The following is a 23,741-nucleotide window of genomic DNA, read 5'->3' as shown; positions in this document are numbered from 1 at the left end:
CAAAGTGATTACTCAGGATACACCTGCCAGAGCGTGATTTCTTTCTTTATGTACAGAGAAAATTTTCCCATGAGCTTTTAGGGTGGCAATGGCAAGAAGAATGAATCTACAAAATGGGGGAGGTGGGATGAACTGGGAGATTGGGAATGACATACATACACTACTGATACTACATATAAAATAGATAACTAATGAGAACCTATTCTATAGCCCAGGGAACTCTACTCGGTGCTCTGTGGTGACCTAAATGGGAAGGAAATCCAAAAAAGAGAGGATACATGTGTACATATAGCTGATTCACTTTGCTGTACAGTAGAAACTAACACAACATTGTAACACAACAACTACAATAAAAATTAATTATAAATAAAAAAGAATGAATCTACAGGTGTGGAAGTTATTACGAAAGTTCTGGCAGGCACTGTGTGTGTCAAACTGTTGTTCCTTGCAGACAAGTGTAAAGAGTTGTCTTTCAATATGCACCTTGCCCTTGCCTCTTCAAATCCTTCCAGGAGTCTTTATCCTTAAAATCTTGCTTTTGCTTCCCAGTCTCTTCTGAACTGCCTTTCAAAGGTCAGTGATGATCAGCTAAGGGAGAATTGAATGGCACCTCTTCCTGCCGGACCCTCCCTGGCCTCCCAGCATCACCTCTGTGAGTTCAGAGTAGCAGGGGAAGTGACACTCTGACACTGGGCTGAACCAAGCAGCGGGGGAGGCATGTACTGGAGTCCTGGGAACCATGAGGGCTCCCTGAGACCTGCCATATTCATTTTTCTTTATAACCATTGACCAAGACTCTCTCCTTTGACCAGACTTAAGTCAGGCTCCTCTGAGCCCTCTCTCTGTGGCCCTGAGCTTGGGCTCTGTCCTTAGCCCACGTTGTCCAGTCTTAGCAAGAATCCTGCTGCAACAGTTTAGCAAAAATCTCCTACCCTTGATATCTGACCACCCTCAATACCTTATCAAATTCCTCATCCATCGCCCTCAATGTCTAATAACCCCCCAGAGTACCTTCAGTAAGAATCCTGTCATGTCGGTTGAGCCAGACCCCCGCTGGCCTTCACGTTTCCTCTTAGTAATTTTCCATCCACTGACCCCCACCCTGCCACCAGCCTTTGTTTTCTACTTTTCCTTATTGTGTTTGGAGGTGAGATTTCTCTCTCTCTTCCCTACCATGAAACCCCTATTGCTGGAATTTCTCTTGAATAAAGTCTTCCTTTTGGTCTTTAACAAGTGCCTGAATAATTTTGCTTTGGTACCATTCAGAGAGGCTGATTCCATAGCGTATTTCTGGAAAAGCTGCCTTCGCCCTCCTTCTCAGGCCTCTCAGGACTCAGGACTCTAGACCCACGTGCTCTGATTTTCCTTCTAAATCTCTTCTTCAGCTGCATTGCCAGCCCTTCGATGGGACGTGGCTGCCGCTCATCCGACCATGTGACCACCATTATCTCTGGCCTTCTAGTCGTTTCACTGCTTGTTCCCAGCCCATTCCCAACACACACACTCTATCCTCCACACTGATGCCACAGTAACCCTCTAAACGCAGCTCTGACCTTATTCCCTTGATGTAAATCGTTCAGCATCTCTCCATATACTCCAAGCTACAACCTGTGTCTAGTTCTCCAAACATTTTTTGCTGTCCCCCTCGCTCAGAAAGCCCATTGCTGATTCACACTCCTGGCCTGAGGCTTCCCCTGCCAGAATTATTCATTCTTCTGCCTCTGCCTTTCAAAGTCAGTGTAACCGTCATTTCCTCCAGGAAGGCTTCCCCAGCCCTCCCCAGTGGGAAGTGTGGGTCCCTCCTTGTGTTTGAAGTAATCCTACAGATGACTGGCTAAGAGGCTTAGGGAAATGAGTCTCCCTCACACACACATTTTATAGAAATTAGAATTGAATGTGATAACCGCAAAGGGTGCATTTTCAGCAGGGTTCACATTGGGAGGTGTTGGCATATTTCTTCACTTCTTGTTTATACGGCCAGAAATTTCTGCATATGTTGTTGTATTAGTCGGGACATTTTCAGTTTCAAGTGACAAATATCCAACTCAAATTAGTTTGAACCAAATGAGAATGTATTGATTCTCATAATTGAAAAGGCATATGTCGGGTTCAGGCACAGCTGGATCCAGGACATCAGATTATGTCTTTAAGATGCAGTTGCTCCATCACCTTCAGACTCCGCTTTCCTCCTCCTTAAGCAAGTTGTCTCCACGTGGCAGTACAGATTATCTCAGCAGCTTCAGGTGTTAATGGTTCTTTGCTCTTGCAGTCTTCAGAAGAAGGGACCCTCTCTCTACCAGCCCCACCTCAATACCTCTAAAATGAGTCTGAAGCTCTGCTTGAGTTAGATGCCTACCACAGGACATCACTGTATTGGGGAGAATACGGTATGATGGTCCATTCTGGCTCAAATTCCTAACCCTCAGGGGAAATCACCACATGAATGACAGCCCACCAGACTAGAGAGGGAAGTTTCCCAAGAGAGAGATGCTGGGCAGACCAAAAAATCGCTTACTTTATTTTTTTCCAGATAAATCTTCTTTTATCCCCATTCTCCGTTGTGACATTTGCAGCACATGTATTCAAATCTCATGGGGACATAAAACCCTTATGTAGAGGGTGTTCAGTGCAGTTAGAACAGGCATTCATGGGCCGAGCCCAGGGGCCCCTGGCAGGGAGCCAGTCATCCGTATCACCTGCCCGGGTGAACATGCTTCCTGAACGACACTGGCCCTGACCAGGTCTAAGAGTAAATCCTATACAGAGTGTCTCCTCGACCACCTTGTCCACAACCTCCCCACGTAGGACTGAATCAGATTTTTTTCCTGAAAGCCTTGAAAATTTTCCTCCTAGGTCTAATTCAAAAACAAGACAAAATTTGAAAACCCAAAATACAGAAATCGTTGGTGGTTGGAGAAAACCATGAGGTTACAGACACTGTAATAAAATAAAAGGTTTGCCTGCTCAACTCCCAACAAATGACTCCCTCAATCTTGACGCACCAGTTTCAGCAAAAAGTACATGTTCTTTAAAACAGGTTCACCTCTCTCTTCAGCTGCAGTGGAGAGTCTAAGACAGGATAATTGAAGAGCTGGAAAAAGCCAAGTAACAGTTTTCATCAGGAGAATAAACTAGCATCAGTTCCCTGGATTGGACACTGTCCAAGAAAAGCCATTACCCAGCCGTGACACGTGAAAGATTTGCTTTGATTTCATATGGGAGAGTATTTAGCAGTGTCAAGATGAAGCATGGCAATTCCCATGGGTTATCCAAAAATGCTATTATAAACACAACCCTGAAAAAAGCAAATCTACTCCCACTGCAAGTGTCACCAAGCTTCTGATGGAAAATGGATACATTTGCCAGCTTAGAAGAGCCAAGAGGAGGCTGGAAGGAGGGAAAGATGGAGAGAAGGGAGGAAGGGTGGGAGAGCAGGAGGGAGGAAAGAATGAAGGAAGGAAGGAAAAAAGAGAAAGTGAGAGAAAGGTGACCTTTTAGCCTGCTTCAGATTCATGCTGAAAAGTGTAATGGTTAAGAATGCAGGCTTTGATCAGACACAGAAAGACAAATGCTGTTATGATCTATCTCACACGTGGAATATAAAATAGTCGAGCTCATGGAAGGAGAGAGCACAATGGTGGCTGCCAAGGGCTGTTGGGAGGGGGCAATGGGGAAGCTATGGTCAAAGGGTACAACATTTTAGTTTTGTACGATGAATAAATTCTGGAGATCTACTATACAGCATAGTGCCGACAGTCAAACGATACTGTGCTGTATACTTAAAATTTGCTGAGAGGGTAAATCTTATGTTAAGTGTTCTTACCACAGTAATAATGACAATGATAGTAATAAAGGGGGCAGGAGGCAAGTTTGGGAGGTGATAGATATGTTTATGGCCTCGATGGTGGTGATGCTTTCACATATGTATACTTATTGTCAAACTCATCAAGTTATATATATTAAATATGTACAGTTTTTTAATGTATCAATCACACCTCAATAAAATGATTTCTAAAAACTGACTGCCTTCAGACGTCATAGCTAAGAGGCACAGGGTTTCTTTGAGGGGTGATGAAAATGTTCTAAAAGTAATTATAGTGATGGTTGCAAAACTCTGTAAATATAATAAAAGCCATTGAGTTGCACACTTTTTAAAAATTTATTTTATTCAAGTATAGTTGATTTACAATGTGTTAATTGCTGCTACACAGCAAAGTGATTCAGTTATACATATATATGCATTCTTTTTCATATTCTTTTCCATTATGGTCTATCACAGGATATTGAATATAGTTCCCTGTACTATACAGTAGGACCTTGTTGTTTATCCATTCTATATATAGAATTGTACACTTTAAATGGGTGACTTATATGGAATGTGGATTACGTGCGTGTAGTAAGTGCTCGGTAAATGAGACCTGGTGCCAATATAGGCTGATGGAAACTGTATCCTGGCGCTCCATAGAGCCTTCCACAGATAACATTTCCTCTACAGAAAGGTTATTTAGACTCATCAACTTACAAATACCTAGACAGAAATCCTGCATAGGCTATGCCTCTTTATTTCATAAAGAATGGCAAACTATGAATAAAAGTACACTCTTGTCTGGCACACTGAAAACAGGAAACAACATCTAAAGAAACGTCAGCATTGTCGAGCTCAGAGGTTTGCAGGACACTAGCAGTCCCTCCTGGCGCTGAATCTTCCAGCCCTCGTGAGGCAGCATTCAGAGTGACAGTTTTCTGATTGAGCCCCACTAGATGTCTCTTCAATAAATTTCAAAGACAGTCAGTGTCCTGGCATCAATCTGGTGTCCGGGAATCATTACACAGAAAGGACATTGTTTTAAATAACCAAACAATTTGCCTGAGTGTGCCTATATCCTAGAAGCCACCTTCTGTGGTCACATATACAATCGTAATGGAAGAAATCTTTTTTTTTTCCAGAACCACTGTCTGGTATTAAGAAATTATGGGGGGAGGCAAAGGCGACAGTGATGTTATTTTGATTCATTAGGAACCACAGAGGGTACTTGGAAGATGTAGAGGATGTTCTGTCTAAGAAATTAAAAATCAGGTTGCTCTGTCAGACTTAAATGACCAAATCAATGGAGACGATGGAGATGTGTAGTTACCTTAACGAGATAAAGCAGCTCACAGGACCGAGCAAGGTTTGCCTCTGTGTTGTTGGAAGGAATTGATGCATCAGAATAAAAACAATGTTTCTTCTGGCAGCTGGAGGGATGGAGAGAAGCATGCAGAGAGAGAGTTTCCCTGGCTCTGGTCCTGTGGCAGATAAATCACAGGGAGGGACCGTACCATCTCACTGAGGAAACCTAAGTGTGAGCAGTCACATCCGCAGATCCCATCGTCCCCAGCAAGGCTTCTGAATGTCATTGGTGTCCCCGTGTCCATCTGCCAACAGGGAGAGAGGATGCTGCTCAAGCCACACGGGAGAGCGTTCTAGTCCCTGGAACGGGTCCATTTCTCATTCTGAACTTTACAGCTCACATCCTGGCATGTTCCTGAGTCTCTTCTGAATTTGGCAATGTGGCTTAGCCTCCCCCAGCTCGTGACTTTGGGCACTGACAAGATTGAGGTTCCCGCCCTAAGATGTTCTATCTGTAAGACTTTGCCACAGGTTATGAGCTAGCTCCTGGAAACGCCTCCTGGAAATACATGGCTTTTATACTTTTGTTTCCAATTTACACAGAGTCCTGAATCTTGTTTTGCTGTCAAAGTTTAGAGTTTTTCAGTGGAAATAAATCTCGTATGTTGTTGAGAGCAGAACAGTGTCGACTGAGGAGCTTTCCCAGAGAAGAATGCTAAGGGATTATGTAACATTTGCATTCTATGGGCCTTCTTGCTTATCAACAGAGGATAATAATTCAAATAACTCTTGGCTAACACCAGTAGTTAAAAAGCAATGGCCCGGCTGCCCATAGAAATGTATTTAATTGTTTAGCAAATATTATGTGAGCCAGATGCTGTCCCAAACCAGGGATGCAGCAGAGATTTTAGAACAAAACTCCTGCCCCCAGGGAGCTATTTGCTATTGTTACACACACATAACTATTAGTCAACACAAAACTAAAGCACAGAACGCGCGGCAGGGAAACCAATGCAAGGAAGGAGCCCGGGACTCGGAGGGGATGGGAGTTGTCAGGATGAGCTGCACTGAGAAGGTGACAATTGGGTTAGAAGTTCAGGGAGGCGAGGCAACCAACCGCATGGTTACCTGGGAGAAGCCTATTCCAGTAAAGGGAACCGCAAGTACAAAAGCCCCAGAGTGAACATGTGTCTGCAGAGGCTGGTGTGGCTGGAGTGGAGTGGGTGAGAGGGGAAAGAGAGGGCGGTGTCACACATGTGAGGTTGCAATTGGGAATTGGATCAAGCCGGGTGTTTTGGAAATGTGAACAGAACCCATAATTTAAGACTATGCCAGTGCTTTTCCTCACTTCACAATCAAGCCTGGGGTTTGCCCCCCACCCGGTCCCATCACACACACACGTGTTAAGAGAGTATGTTGTTACTACCTTTTACCGGAACAGTTCAGACTATAAGCAGCTCAGTGAGGGAATGGCTGTGTGCAGGTGTATGTCATGCCTCTGGGGTGACAGTCTCTTCTCTGGCTCCTCCCCTCTCAGCTCCTTGTTTCTCATCCCTGGTGTGGCTCTTTCCACATTGTCATATAATTACTTGTCTACTTGTCTGTCTTCCTCCCAATTATGAACACCTTTAGGGCAAGAAATTCACTCACTTTTGTAACTCCAGCCCAAGCTAAGCATAAGGCACAAAATAGGAACTCAGTAATTGCCTTCTCACTGCAATTTTTTAAAATTTATTTATTTAATATATTTATTTTTTATTTTTGGCTGCATTGGGTCTTCGTTGCTGCACGCAGGCTTTCTCTAGTTGTGGCGAGCGTGGGCTATTCTTTGTTGTGGTGTGCAGGCTTCTCATCACGGTGGCTTCTCTTGTTGCAGAGCATGGGCTCTAGGCATGCAGGCTTCAATAGTTGTGGCTCACGGGCTCAGTAGTTGTGGCTCACGGGCTCTAGAGCGCAGGCTCAGTAGTTGTGGCGCACGGGCTTAGTTGCTCCGTGGCATGCGGAATCTTCCCGGACCAGGGATCGAACCCGTGTCCCCTGCATTGGCAGGTGGATTCTTAACCACTGCGCCACCAGGGAAACCCCTACTCACTGAAGTTGAACTCAATGGTTATTTTATATTTGGGTAATAGCCACTCACTTCTCCAGGAGCCCTCTGTATATATAAAAAAAAAATGTTTAAAAAGATTTCTTTAATCTACAACTACTCTTGGGAGTAAAAGCATAAATAACACAATAACTCAGTTCCACAAGGTCACCACGCATTACTTTAAAGTGGTAATAGTATGTAATGGGGATAGCAGACTTTGAATCGATGAATTGACTGAAATGTTCAAAATTGGAACAGAAACACAGAAGTTAATCTGATTATATTTTAGGATAGCTGATTACATTTCCAGACATTAGCTGATTCCCTAGATTAACCCCACATACCAGCACAATCAACAAAAAGCATTCCCTGCCAACTTGGCCAGGGCACAGTGGCATTAAGACTAAGGAACTAAGACTCACTGGAGTCGGACAGACCTGGGTTCCACGCCCAGCTCTCTTATTTATTAGCCAGGTGACCTTGGGCAAGTTAATTAACCTCTCTGGTCTTCAGTTTCCTCATCTATTAAAAAAGGGTCATAATAATACCATCCTCATAAGGTTCTTAAGTGTAATAAATGATATAGTTAACGGAAAGCATCTAGCAGGGTTCCTGACAAAGCATTCCACCTGATGTTATCTATTGTAATGGACAGAATAAGCCAGGATCACATATTTTATCATACTTTCCAATTTTCGTTTGGATTTCTTAATTTTCACCATTGCAACTCTTTTTTTTTAAACTCTAGATTATGAAGCACTGCAGACTAAAATCTATAGTAACAAATATTTGACCAGGTCTGTAATGCCTTATCTGCAATTCCAAACTAAAGAAAGGCTTAAAAATTTGAAAGTTTTGGGCTTCCCTGGTGGCGCAGTTGTTGAGAGTCCGCCTGCCAATGCAGGGGACTCGGGTTCGTGCCCCGGTCCGGGAGGATCCCACATGCCGCGGAGCGGCTGGGCCCGTGAGCCGTGGCCGCTGGGCCTGCGCGTCCGGAGCCTGTGCTCCGCAGCGGGAGAGGCCGCGACAGTGAGAGGCCCGCGTACCAGAAAAAAAAAAAAAAATTTTGAAAGTTTTAATAAATGCTGGAGAGGGTGTGGAGAAAAGGGAGCCCTCTTGCACTGTTGGTGGGAATGTAAATTGATACAGCCACTATGGAAAACAGTATGGAGGTTCTTTAAAAAACTAAAAATAGAATTACCATATGACCCAGCAATCCCACTACTGGGCATATACTCAGAGAAAACCATAATTCAAAAATAGTCATGTACCACAATGTTCACTGCAGCTCTATTTACAATAGCCAGGACATGGAAGCAACCTAAGTGTCCATTGACAGATGAATGGATAAAGAAGATGTGGCACATATATGCAATGGAATATTACTCAGCCATAAAAAGAAATGAAACTGAGTTATTTGTAATGAGGTGGATGAACCTAGAGACTGTCATACAGAGTGAAGTAAGTCAGAAAGAAAAACAAATACTGTATGCTAACACATATATATGGAATCTAAAAAAAAAAAAAAAAAGGTTCTAAAGAACCTAGGGGCAGGACAGGAATAAAGATGCAGACATAGAGAATGGACTTGAGGACATGGGGAGGGGGAAGGGTAAGCTGGGACGAAGTGTGAGAGTGGCATGGACATATATACACTACCAAATGTAAAATAGATAGCTAGTGGGAAGCAGCCGCATAGCACAGGGAGATCAGCTAGGAGCTTTGTGACCACCTAGAGGGGTGGGATAGGGAGGGTGGGAGGAAGACGCAAGAGGGAGGAGATATGGGGATGTATGTATATGTATAGCTGATTCACTTTGTTATACAGCAGAAACTAACACACCATCGTAAAGCAGTTATACTCCAATAAAGATGTTTAAAAAAAAAGAAAAACAAATTTGAAAGATTTTGCACGACTTCTTTGGAGGTCAAACCTGAGCTGACTTAAATCACGTGACGATTTAGGTCACCAGAGCTAGAGAGAAAATCTGTTTAGTCTTGTATTGCATTTGATGGTGAATTTCATAGTTTTGCTGCAGAAATATTAATGTATTTGATAATGCCGTATGGCCCCAGACTCTTCTGGGGTATTGCATAATACTTGGTGTATGGTCTGTACTGCTTTTCTAAAATCCAAAACATCTGAAATCTGAAACACATCTGGCTGACAGGATTTCAGGTTAGAACTTGTGGACTGCAGACTGGCAGTGCTGAGGGGCGGGTACCATGCCTTGCTTATGTGTTAGGACGGACACAAGCCCTCGCTGATGCTAACTGTGGCTTTGATGGCCCAGATTCCTGTTTAGCAGAACAGTCATATGTCTGATTTCTGAGCAGCCAACTTCCTCAGAACACAAGGGGAGAGAACGCCTTTCTGAAAGAAGGCAGTTTCTTTTAGTCACATCTAATCAAAACTATGGAGTGTTGACATTGGCTGTTGTTTTCCTAGGGACGTTTGAATACCAGGATGGTAACTGGTTCTCACCAGCTACAAAAATCACCCTTAGTTTTCTGGGCAAGATCCTTCACACAAACCAACACCGCACCAGGCTGTTAAAAAGGCTACAGTTTGTCCTATGCTTAACAAGCTTCCAAACTCATGAACTCATCTGGCATTTATAACCAGCATTTATCCATTTGTCTGAAGGGATGATGGATTACCTCGTGGGCATAATAACTGAGTGGTTATGTTTCGTGGCAAGTGGAATGGTTCTGTGAGGGGAAACTAGGGAGCTATGAGTGGCGAAGCGGCACCCTTGGGAGGTCTAAAACTTCAAGGTCATGGTAGTTGGTGTGGACGCGGCAGAGAGAAGTGAGGGTGGGAGTGAGAGGGCGTGTGAGTGACTACAACTTAAGCTGGCACTGCAGTTGTTAGATATTTTACTGAAAATGCCTTCAAGCATGGCGCTCACCCCAGGCAGCCACAATCCCCACCAGAGCCTAGTATTTCCTATTGTCTTAGGCCTGAGCTAATTTGCTAGTGTTAAACCCCTGGTCCATTTAGCCTGGGCCAGAACTTTGTTGGGAGGATGGGGGGTGTAACGTGTGCTATAAAGGGAATTATTGGCACAACTAGAAAAATCTGAACAATATCTGGAGATTAACACTATTGTAACAAGGTTAATTTGCGATTTTGATCCTTATACAGTGATTCTGAAGAGGATAGCCTTATTCTTAAGAAATGCACAGGGCTTCCCTGGTGGCGCAGTGGTTGGGAGTTCGCCTGCCGATGCAGGGGACTCGGGTTTGTGCCCCGGTCCGGGAGGATCCCACATGCCGCGGAGCAGCTGGGCCCGTGAGCCATGGCCGCTGAGCCTGTGCGTCCGGAGCCTGTGCTCCGCAACGGGAGAGGCCACGGCAGTGAGAGGCCCGCGTACCGCAAAAAAAAAAAAAAAAAGAAAGAAAAAGAAATGCACATAGGAGAGTAAAGGGGGAGAGAGAAAAATCCAGATCTACAAAATTAGAAGCTCCAGAAGTAAAGCTAAAAGAGAGGCATTTGTAGGAAATAGGCCAAGGGATTCGCAAGCACGCCAAAAGGTGAGAGCCAACGAACTATCTATCAATGCTTTTCAAGGTGTGTTCTGTTCACCGCAGCTCTGGCCTCACCCGGGAGTCTGTTGGAAATGCAGACTCTCTAGCCCCACAAAGACTCACTACAGCCAAACCTGCGTGTTTAATACAATCCCCAGTTGATTCCTCTGCACCTTCAGGTTTGAGGGACCCTGATCTAGCTCACCTGCTTACAGATGCCAGTGTTATAGTTGCATAAAACTTGTTTACTAAATAAAGAAAAAGGCTTTTCTTTGCTGTTTTCTTTGGTGGCCTTGGAAGGCCAGGAAGAAGGAAGGAAGGAGGGAAAGGAGGGCAGCCTTCGCCGACAGAGCTATCATTTATAACTACTGCTGCGCCGCGCTCAGCTCAGATGTAAAATTTACTGCTATTACACAAGTGTCACTTAAATCCATCGGGGTGGTACTTGATGTTCTCCCTGCCAGACTTATTGCCTGGGTGGGACACATTGCCCCAGACAGATACGCTGGATGCTGCCCCCAGAATGACACTTAGAGTTGCCATAGCAATTTTCACCACAGAGCTAGAAATGCAAGTTTATCAGGTACACGGGGTGCTGTTCTGATTCCAAAGACTCACTTAGCATCTTGGTAAAAACACCTCATGAAATGGAACTAGATTGTCCTGTGACACCAAGAAACAAGACAAAACAAAAAAACCTTTTCTTGCCTCAAAATATGTGAAGCAAAACCGAACTCAGGTGCTGAGGATAGGGCTCCTCTGCTCACCATGAAGCATCCTTTCCCAAAGAATGTTCCAAAGAACACTAGCCTAGTAGCTGCTCCTGGCAAAAAGGACCCCATAACTAAATAAGTGTTGGAAACACTGCATCTTCTATTTCTCCTCTTGGAAACTGAAGACGTACATTAGTATAGTAAACGCTCTAAGAAGTCCGGCCTTGTAGAAAAAAGGTCTCTGTCTAGCGGGGTTTCCCAAATAGATTCTCTGATGGGACTCCTTTTTCATCCAGTACTTATTAATACTTTCTAGAACTAATGCTTTAAGAAAAAAACTGAGGAAATATTCTAGTGGAGATTTTATACCCAAAGGAAGAACTCAATTCCATAAATGGAACGTTTAAAGGAGAAAGAATGGCAGTCGTGAAGCACATCTAAAAATATTGACGGGGCCTCTGAAGGACTTGGGAAATGGACTTCCATTCCCTGCCAGGAAACTGCCACAGAGATAAAGAGACTCCTTTTGTCCTGAACATAAAAGAAGTAATATTCTTTGTCTGCATTAGAGTAGAAAGGTGGGGATGACTGATAAGTTACCAGAAGAGTTATCTTTGATCTTTCCCATTCCTTCAACCCCATATCCACTCCACCACCAAACCCTGCTATCCTTCCTCAATATCCCACCTCTTACACGTCCACTGCGCCCACCCAGGCTAAGTTACCTGAATGTTTCCAATAGTCTACGAATGGGTCTTCTGACTTCCACCTAATGTCTTTCCCACACTGCAGTGCACCGTTGAAAACCTTCCAAGAGCTGCCCCAGCAAGAAAGCAGGAAGCCGACATAGGTGTGGCCTGGCATTTTCCAGCTAACTCACCTTGACTGGTCTCCCACTTACTGTCACTCTCCAGTCATCCTGGTCTTCTTCTGTATCCCCTCTACCTGGGATTCTCCTGCCCATCTCGGTTGTGCTTATTCATCCTTCAGATCACTTCGTAAAAAATCATTTCCTCCGGGAAAACGTGCTTGATTCGACAGTCTAGGTCAGGGCTACCTAAAGGGCAGCCCACAGTCCAGTGCCAGTCCAAATGCTGTCTGCAAGGAGATAAGTCCAGAGATGGAGAAAGCAGCATTCAGAAACTTCTGTGGTATTTTAATATTACCATGACATCCAAGCACATGATCAGTAAACTAATCTTGAACCTGGTAAAGACCAGACCAGGTGTTGTCAAACTCACGTGGTTAGTCACACGTGGCACCGAATGTATACCAGCATCAGCTGGTGACAGATTGGAGGGGAAAACTGGCTCTCCATCACACAATTTGAGAAGCACCGCTCTAGGTCACATGCCGTGTTACACACTCTCGCAGCTCCAGGTACCTTCCTTTCAACGTATTTATCACAACTGGTCATTTTAGGTATATTTTTGTGATTTTTTTTTTTTTCTTCTACACAGACTCCTAGCTTCACGAGAGTGGGCACCAGGTTTGTTGCTGTTCAACGTTGCATCCTCCTAGCCTAGCACAGTACCTGGAACATAATTGGTACCCAATAAATGTGCCTAATTAGTAAGGGGAAAGAGTGAGCCTTGTTGATTTTAACTGTCTCCTCAACACCATTCTTAGTACTTACTACGTCACCTGTGGCTTATATACGAGGATGGGAGAATGGCAGGGGCAGGTCCTGAGAGGGAGATAAGGAATAATTATCCTCTTCCATGAACTCAACCAGACCCTTTCAGATTGCAAGTCAGTGGCATAATAGAGGTCAAATAAAAAGTGGACAGTGCCGTTTTAAAGGGTACAAAGGAATGCTTTGTCTTTGGTAACTTGGCTCTAGAAGCTTCTGCTGTCACACATGAAGGGTGTTCTGTTTGAGATTTATATTTCACTCGCCTAAGTAACATCAGAAAATATTATTGCCCTTACAGTCACAGAGCTGGGTGCATGCCAGCTTTCTACGGGGTTGTATTTCCACATACGTCTCTCCCCTCTGTGCCTTTGTTCCCAGCTGTCCTGCTGATAAAATGGAGAGAAAGAGAGCTCGCTGGTGTGACTTTGACAGCTTGCCTTCTTGCAGCCGCTGGACCCCAGAGCATAATTTCCTCCCCGGGGTGGGGGGTTGTTATCAGAATCAAACATCCCTGACGAATCTGAATTTCAAAGGATGCAGATATCCAGTTTAATTTAAGAGGATTATTCCAAAACAGCTCTGAGAAGGACATTTGGACTTTTGGCCCCCTGACTCAAACAGGCATCAGAAGCAGCTGGAATCTTGAACTTTTTCCAGGAAAGAAAAGAAATTTTAATATAGTGAAGAGAGCAATGGATGGCGTCAGTCTTACCCCAGCACTGGAAAAGGTATCTAATCTCGCGGGGGCTTTTACATCCTCCTCAGTGAAAAAAGAGGATTTGACCAGATGACCGCTTCTATCTGTTCTAGCTCTGAAATCCTCCCACTCTAACCTCTAAGGTCTCTTCCAGCTTTAAAACTGGAGGACTGATTGATTCAAATTCCTCTAGGCCACAAGCTTCAAGCATGCTAAGGAGCCCTCCATCTGTACCCTAGCCTCGATTCGGTACCGAATGAGGTGGTACTGAAAGGTTATATTGAAATAAAGGACTTCACGTTTGCTACTCACTGCCTTTAAACTTTCCTCTGAAAAGTCTACAACTTCATGCCTAGCATTGTGAAAACGAATTTGTTTACAAAATCCCATGGCTCAGAGTCTAACTCTAGTTCTATAAATGGAAAGTGTATATACTAATTTTCTTTCCCAAAACAGCATGCCTGGACAAAAGGCCCTAGGATCAAATAAATTTCGGAAAAACTGCACTGGGTACCCTCTTACTGATGTGTCACGCTGCAGAAGGCCATGCTATGAAACTCACAAGGCCTGCACTCAAGAAAACCTACAGGGGCTTCCCTGGTGGCGCAGTGGTTGAGAGTCCGCCTGCCGATGCAGGGGACACGGGTTGGTGCCCTTGTCCGGGAGGATCCCACATGCCGCGGAGCGGCTGGGCCCGTGAGCCATGGCCGCTGAGCCTGCGCGTCGCGTCCGGAGCCTGTGCTCCGCAACGGGAGAGGCCACAACAGTGAGAGGCCCGCGTACCGCAAAAAAAAAAAAAAGAAGAAGAAAACCTACAGAACTTCACTTGTCCTGGCTTTTCTCAACATTTAACCACTGAAGCCTTTTATTTTTCCTCTGAAATATTAACATTTACTAAGCTAGGGCTCCACCAGACATATTTGGGAAATGCTGCTCCAACCATTTTCTGCTTGGTAGGTGCAGGGAGTTCCTTAAAAAGGCAAATTCTTCCGCCCCACCCCAGAAATACTGAGTCAGAACCTTTGGAGGTAGAATCGAGAAATATTAGTTTTCACAAGCCCTCCAGGCAGTGGTGTACTGGAGCTGGTAAGTACCAGCTTCCAAGAAGAGAATGTTAAAATGCCAGGAATTTGAGAAATTTTCAAGCCAATGGACTTCACGTAGGTAGACTGAAATTTGCCTTGGTGGAAGTATTTACACCATGAAAATCAGCAAATGCAACAATTCAGGGTTTTTTGTTCTCCCACAGATTGCTGGTTATTAAACATTTATCTGCAAACCACGGCCTCCAGGAGACCCTTATATACAGTACAGTTTGAGAACCACTGAAAAGGCAAGGTATTATATCATGCATCAAAACTATGTTAAAGTTTCAATCACTAGTTTTACCATGGCTTTAGATGTTCCATGAAACTGGTATGCAGGAGAAAGTCTGGTGTTTTCTTCTTAAAATTAGGAAGGAATTATCAAGAAATAAAAATAATCAGGTAAGCAGAATCTCATTAGGAAGAGGAAATTTTTGCCTTTATAGACTTCGGAGATATGTAAAGGCCTTGCTGACAGATATAGCTTTATAATGGGTCTTCTTTAGTAATCTGGAAAAAAATATCTAGAGGTATAAAAATATTCTCAGAGTATTGATTGTAACTTTTTCTTCTTAATTTTGTAAACTCCTCTTGACCACTACATTTCAGACTGAAAAGAAACACATCTCACACGTATTAAGGTTCTCCCTGGTCTCTTATGTCCCTGGAGTGTCTTTAGAGGGGGTGATAGAGTACATTCTTTCTTTCTTAAAGGGACTCCTCTGACAGATCCAATTACAGTTCACAGAGCCCAGGGTGATCTTTTCTTCATTTCTCTGGTTCAAGCAGAGTGCAAAATCCAATGACAGAACAGAAAGTAGATTGTGAGACTGAAAAGTTTGAGTTTCTACTTAACATTTGCCTTTCTATTCCCCCTAAAGGTGGACAACCTCAAGGTGCCTGCTGGATTAAATAGGGTTTTACTTGAACAGCTTATCTGGCATAAGCACACTCCACTGGGTGTCATATCCCGGGTCACTAGAACCCTGACCCACCACCAAGAAGGATTTAATTGTTATGAATCCAGCAGTTCCTTCTGACAGCCAAACACAGCAACACTGCCTGTCTCTCCTGTAAAATGCCAAGTGGTGCATACTTAAAGACAGAAGCCTCTCTTCTCTCTCATCAAGGCTAGGACTTCCTGACAGCCCTGAAATATACCTGGGGCAAACTGGTGACGAGGAAGTAGAGATGAGGAGATGCTACAGTTTATTGAGCACTTAACACTTGCCATGCTCTGCCCAGGCATTGTGTATATCATCTGAAGCAACCTTTACAGCAAACCCAACAGATTTTTTTGCCCTGTCTGTTCTTTTGTCCTTTTCTAAGGGTCAAAAATCCAATGCCTTTGGGGCCAGACAGATAAGATAAATAATTGAAGTGAGCAAGGTGAAACAGTAGAAACACAAGTAAAACTGGTAACTCCTCAGTAGTGGGGAGACAGAAGGGGGTGGCAGAGACCATGACAAAATCTGATTTTTGTGGCTAATACTTTAAATGTTTAAATATAGCCAAGGGATTCCATTTAAAAACTACAAACGAAATACATATGTGGGCTGGATCTGGCTGTGGGCCACCATTTGGCATCAACTGTTTCAGACACAGTCCTCCCAATTACCTACCGCTTCCCAGAGGCCTAAAAGAGCAGTTGCGGATGGGCTGGTCCTAGGCAGTGGTGCCCAACGCCACACATTTATAGTCTATGCTGTAGCCTTGTGTTTTTATGTATTTCTGGTTTGAAGCAGTGCTCAGGCCTCTGGACTCCTTGATTTAGGGGCCCCTCTTCCTTCCCCTCTTCCCTTTTACCTTCTCGGACAACGTTTTCTCACTCAGTTCCCACCTCAGCTCACCCTCTAGGACTGTCATCATCCCATAGACAAGTGGAAAGTTCTGAACCACATCCTCGGGGGCACATGCACTCCTGTCCAGGACGCTCGGTCACACACATTTGTGGCACCAGTAATGCCATCCCCTCCCCCTACGCAGACTGCAGACGATCACACCCCCTCTATACCATATTATAGATACAGGCTGTTGACACGCTGTAAGTGTACTGAATTTATAAATATTTAAAACCCGTTCATCATGTTTTAGTGCCCAACCAGATTAAAGATATGCAAAGGTGAAGGGCTCAGGAAGAGATTTTCCTATAGAGAGCTATTGCCGTATGAGTCCCTACCCTCTCCACTACCCTTAAGGCTCCACCTTGAGCAAAGAGAAGTCTGTGAACAGGTCACCTGTTCTTCCACAGTGCACGGCAAGGGGTGTGCAAAGGTTTCCCTTAGTCAGATGTGGGCCACAGGAGAAACCCAGCATAGGGTCAGCCATAGGATGTCCCAGAGGGCCAGAAGGAACCTAGCAGCAAGAAGTTGAAGGGAAAAGCTTGGTGTCTAGTGGTTCCAGAAGGAGTTGAAAATGACCACCCAAACTCTAGACAGGGCAGCCAACAAACTTCCTGGAGAAGGTCAGATAGTAAATCTTTCAGGTTTCAAGGGCTGTATGGTCTGCTTGGCAGCTACTCAACTCTCTGTTTGTATGGTGAAAGCAGCAGTAAACAAGCTGGTTATGGCTGTGTTCCACCAAAACAAAAACAGAGAGCATGCTGGATATAGCCACACAAGCCCAACTTTACCAGCTGTGCTCTAGACACATCAACCTGGGGCAAAGGAGGAGAGCAGAGCAGAGCCCAGCTACCGAAAAGCTCGTGAAGTTCAAGTCTACGTTAACATCCTGCCAGGACTGCTACACAACCACTGATTCACTTGAGAACCTTCCTCACTCCTTCCTTCCGTCCTACCCTCACCCTCCAGCACTCCTATCCTGGAGAAGTTAGAAACTGGCCAGCGATCGCCAAGCAGGACATTATGGGGCCTTCCTAGGACAGACCCCTCCCTGTAACCTCTGCTTTCGCTCCTCTCTGAAGTACCTAGATAACAGTATCTGATGCACATTTCCTGAGTTGTTTTACAGATGTTAAAACCACCACCAAATGAAAGAAATTAACTACCTGATGATCATGAGCATGTAACACCGCCCTGTTACACCTCACCATCAACCAATCAGAATTGTGCACGAGCTGATCACGTACCCAGGATGCCCCTCCCTCACCTGGCCTTTAAAAATACTTTGCTGAAAGCCATGGGGAGTTTGGGTTTTTTGAGCAGGAGCTGTCCCAGACTCCTTGTACAGCACCTTAATAATAAACGCCGCCCTTGGGCCAGCGGACCCAAGTTTGCTTCAGTAACACAGCTAGCTGGGAAGGGAGAGAAGGAAAAACTAAAGGAAGAAAAATAGAGAAGCAGGAGTGACCACCTTTCCTCCCAGCAAGCTCCCAGCCTGAGGAAGACAGAGCTGGGAGAGGAGAAGGTATTTGACACTAAATTCAATCTTGGGCTGAACACACTTAATTTCTGAACCAAGGCTGTATTTTCAACTTAAAATGACCATAGATATACCTGTTTATTACCTAAGAATCAGTAGAAAATTCATGGGGAAGGAGGAAGAAAAAAATAAAATTATACATTGATTAAGTCACACTTTTTCAGAATACTGGTGACCTACAAAATCACAGAGTTGAGCATTTTCTTTGCTGAGACCCCAGCTTGAATGGAAAAACAAATGGCGATGATGTCCACCTAGATCAAAGCACAGCGCTCAACAGAAGCAGTTCACCAAAAAGGCAACTCGGCAGTGGCAATGTTATTGACTCATTGTCACATCCAGTTTCTCCAAGTGTCCATAGCAGGTATTTGATTATAGAAGATAATTGGGGATTCTTTTGTCCTTTGATAAATATTATGACAATTTATGTCTTCCTTCAGGTAATGTGCATAATCCACTCAGATGCATTTAATTCTCCAGAAGAAGCATGATTCTCAAGGTCCTCCTGTCTTCCCAAGGGCTCGGTCACGTGGGAAGAAAGTGAGGCCTGGCACCCCTGGAAAGCTTATTTGTCACCTGCAATTCAGAGCCAACGCCTAATTATAGGGGGTGCTGATGAGCTCATTACTGCCTCTTGAACTGCCCCCTGATGAATGCCAACTAAATCAGCAATTCCACTATGCTAAATGGGGTCGGTGGAGCATTTGCAGGAATCAGCTGGGAGCACTTGAGTGGAAAGCTTTATTCGTTCTCAGTTTTGACTAGCACAGCCAGCAGTAGGAGAATCTATCTGGCTTTTGTTAAAGATGTAGAGAAAAGTATTGTTTTTGTTTTTCATTTTCTGAGCTAAAAATGTTTTTAAAAGAAACAGCATCATCTTCTATTGATCTTAGTGACTCTGTGCTGTGAATGTTACAGCATAAAAGTTATCTAACTCACACTTCATTCATATGTAACTCCCCTGACTTCACTGTTTTCAGCTACTGTCACACAGACGTGCTATTGCTTGATCATGGTGTAATCGTATTTAATTACGGCATTTGCCAGTTTTGGGCTAGTCACTAACTGCTTTATGCTTGGTTACAATGGAGTTTTCTTCTTAGCCTGTCAGCTGCTACCAGGAAGGATGGATATGTGTCTATCACCCAATTCATACAGTTCTTAGTGTAGTGTAATGCATATGAAATTTACTTAATTTTTCTTCTTTTAAAATTCCATCACATATACTCTAAGATGGTGATCAGAAGAGAGAGGAGGTTGAAGACTGTATGAGTCTTAGTTGACTGCCAACTCCAATAATCATTTCATTTGAGAATTTTATATTTTTGCAATACCAATTATACGTCTAAACTTAGTAGTGAAGCTAATTAGGACTACACCTCCTCTTTTTCTTTCTTTTTTCAGCAATTCATTGTCATTAAGAATAAAAGACTCTCCTAATCAAGGATGGATTTTGTCCTCAAAAGGGAGGATTTTGTGGAAGATTGTCAGAGTGCTATTTTCAGGTTTAGTTGTAAATACCATTTTTAAAAATTTATTTATTTATCTTTTTGTTTTTGGCTGCATTGGGTCTTCGTTGCTGAGCAGGGGCTACTCATCGTTGCAGTGGCTTCTCTTGTGGAGCATGGGTTCCAGGTGCACGGGCTTCAGTAGTTGTGGCGCATGAGCTTAGTCGCACCGCAGCATGTGGGATCTTCCCGGACCAGGGCTCGAACCTGTGTCCCCTGCATTGGCAGGCGGATTCTTCCACTGTGCCACCAGGGAAGTCCCTGTAAATACCATTTTTAATGAAAGAAAAATTAGGTACATATTCAGCCTCTCATATTACTCATTCAACATTTCTCACTTTCGCTCAAGAAACATTTATGGAGAGCCCACCACTTTGAGAAAGTGTCCTAGGCCCTAGGATATAACAGTGAAAGTGATAAGGCTAAAAACATTATCTGTATTCATTATTATTGCCATAGAATGCTACATAACCAACTGCCCCCAAACTCAAACACAGTAAGCTTTGACTATTGTTTAGAAGCTAGCTGGGAGGTTCTGCTGATCGGGGTCTGGCTCAGCTAGTCTGGGCTGGGCTTGCTCATGTCTAAGCTGAGGACCATTCTAGTGCTGGGACCTTTGTGAGCACAGGGGTTACATATCCATGAGGCCGGCCCTGTCCACCAGTTTGGAAAAAGACCATCTGCTAAAGAAGAGAATGAGGCCAGTATACGAAGAGGAACAGAGATAATTGCTAAAGAGGCTTAATAATCCCATGGAGCCTGAATCCAAGCCTGCCTGAAGTCTTCCATCCTAGACTTCCTAGGCATGCAAACCCCAAACTCCCCTCTATGTTGAATGAAGTCTGAATTGAGCTCTGTCACTTGCAGCCCAAAGAGTTCTGACTAATATATCCAAGTTATAATTTTTGGATTTCTAAAAACATAAAATGAAAGTAATATCTACTGATGATTTAATCAAAGAGATATTTCTTTTTAAAGGGAGATTTTAGGAAGATTGGTTCTCACAGCCTGGTTGGAAGAGATAAGAACCTGCTGAAAGGAAGTCTAGCTGACAAGAATTTCAGAATTTAGTTTCTGGGGATAAAAAGGAGAATCCCATTTCCAGTCCCCCAGGTGATACTCTGTTGGTGCACACAGGTGCAGCCGTGCCAGTTTCATGCCAGTGTCCATTCTGATAAGTGACATCTCTGTTTTCCTATTGTTAAGCATCTTGATGATCACCCCTACCCATACCTATGCTGCAATATAGTTTCAATAGAGCGAAATTGCTTAGAAATATTCTAGAATTCTGTTTTCTGTCTGCCTGTGATGCATGACCTCAATTATTTCCACTTTGGATATCAAGATACAACAGAAATAAATTTGCCTGCAGCATGGATGAACTGACTCCCCATGAGAGGGACTGACTTCACTGTTCTTCTCTGACCTAGTCACGCTGAAATAATCAGAGCAGACCCCGGCAGAATGCAAATGGCAGTGACATCCAGACCGTCAAAGACACTGACAGGAAGCTGACCTCTGGCCACAAGACCCCAAAAGCAGACAGGCAAGGAGGGAGCCAGGGTGACACAATGGAGAAAATGAAGATATGATAAACTGTAAGAATTATGTTGACAATGCACAGTGTACCGCTGGATCAACTTGTATTACCAACAGAATCCAGGAGGTCAGGGCCTGTGGAAGACACAGGCCAAAAAGATGGCGGCCCCCCCATCCCAAACACCTCCCCTACCCACTGGCTACTGCTCCGAATTCTACCATCCAGACACAGTTCTTTTGTCTAAGGAAATAATCAAGCAAATGGACAGTGATTGAAACTTTGTTTATAATAGCAATAATTCAAAAACAACTTCCATGTCCAAGCTTAGCCAGCTTCTTCTGACTGGTTGGATAAATTATGATGTGATCATACAATGGGATACTATAAATCCATTTAGTCAAAGCTGTGTCACATGTCACACCTACCTACATGGGAGTCTTAGTAGTTTTAGTTTTAGATGAGGATATTGTTGTCTTAAACAAAATCAGAATTCTTTTTATCAGAAAGAAGCGGGAATTCACAAGCAACTTGCGACATCTACCATACAATTTACATATGGGATTGTTTAAGTAATGAGTGGTCTGCAGCTGTCTGTAGCTCTGAGGAAGCATAAAGTAGGAAATTGTATGGTAAATGGCCTAGATATTTTAAATGAAAAAAGCAAGCTGAAGAATTGTAAATAATATGACGATATGTGTGCGTGTGTGTGTATATCTCCTTATAAGCACATAAAAAAACGTATGGAAGGATGTATAAGAAAATATTATCAGTAGAGATTTTTGGAAGATGAGTGTGACATTTACTTTTCACTTAAATCCATAGCATTTCTTTTGTAACTGGAACCAGAGAATTTGGTATGAAGGTACTCAGGAGTCCTAATCTGGTAATTTGCTTCCAGATAGGTCTAAATATAACAACATTCTGGACAAATCTGCCTAGTTCCTGTCCTCTGAGATCCACAGCAAGAGATCTGTTAGCCATGTTTCCACTTTTGCAAAGAAGGCTCATCATCAAAAAGAAGCATAAACCCACCCAGGATTACTTCTCAGAGAGGAGCCCACCCAAAGGCTTTGGAGGGCAACATGTCAGTTCTTCAGCATGTTACTTTTTTCTCTAAGGTAAGTGATATACTCCCAACTATTTCTAAATTCATTTTGATAATCTGATTTATCTTTAACTACCTGGGATAAAAGTCCTTCTTTGTATTTAAGGTAAAACGCCCTCTGCAGGCAATAAATTTCAGTTCTATCAGGCTGGTAGAAAGTTAGTCACTATCTTCCATGTTATAAATGAAATCTGGAATATCTCCTAATGCTGAAGAAATTAAACACGTATATCCTGAGCTCAGAAAACTAAACCATAGCAGCTCAAACAAAAGTGTAAAGCTTCTTTTAATCTTGTGTTTTATATTCATGCTTTGTGAGAATGTTGCGCTCTACTCCATGATATAGCTATAACTGATTCACGTGAAAATAATCTCCTCCTGCCCTTCCCCACCAATAGTTGAATATGAGGCTCCAAGAAGATGTGTCATGTCTCTACAAAGACCACCCTCAGTACTACGTTCTCTCAGATCATGCTGCCCCATGGCCTCACCCTTCAGACTTCTTCAGTCCTTCGCAATTTTCCATCATTTTCCTCCAAAGCCTATTCCAACTTGGCACCACCCTTAAATCATAGTGCTCACAAATTCACTGCTGTACTCCGATGAGAAACTTTTCACAAAGGTCCATATTTACAGCCTCTTTTTCACCTCCCTCTTATTTATACAGTCACTACTTATTTGTGACACTGTACTTCCTGGAAAAGGAACAAAGCATTTAATGATCAAGCCAGTTAGCATTACTGAGCCTCTCCACTGAAGACTCACGTATCATTGCACGGCACACAACAGGACTGATTAACATGCCACAGTGAAGATATTGAAAGAATAAACTAGAAAAGTCCAGAAGAAGTTATAAGAGAGGGTGTGAGTTATAGAATAGAAAATTGGTTCTGAAATCAGTAAGAGATATAGAAAATCAGGCAAGTGTATGCATAAGACGAACAACCAAATGGTAAGTTTCTGGGACACCCAGCATCTGTCCCACTGCCACGCCCTTACCTTTAAGCAAGCCAGCCTGCCCACTACTTCACTCAGCCTCAGTGGGAAGGAACCCCAAGAAATCTGCTGTGTGTTCCCTTGCCCAATGCTGGACTGTCCTGCCTGGCCATGCCCCAGCCTGTTCTGATGACTCTCTAGCTCTCGTCCTTTCTTCCCAGCTGCTGCCTTTGACCTCCCAGCTCTGTCAATGCCCAATATTATTTTTTCTCTCATACTAAAATTGGCTGCCTGAAATTGCATTCACCCCTCAAACTACATTTCCTTTGAACTGTACCAGAGAACATGCCAGCATAGTCTCAGCACATCCTTCAGATAAAACCCAGGCTAGAACTAAACCAGCATGATTG

The sequence above is a fragment of the Delphinapterus leucas genome, chromosome 11 (assembly GCF_059928025.1).
Source record: "Delphinapterus leucas isolate spDelLeu-1000000601 "Yukka" chromosome 11, BTC_Dleu_Yukka2, whole genome shotgun sequence".
NCBI lineage: Eukaryota > Metazoa > Chordata > Mammalia > Artiodactyla > Monodontidae > Delphinapterus > Delphinapterus leucas.
This window is presented reverse-complemented; position numbering follows the sequence as displayed.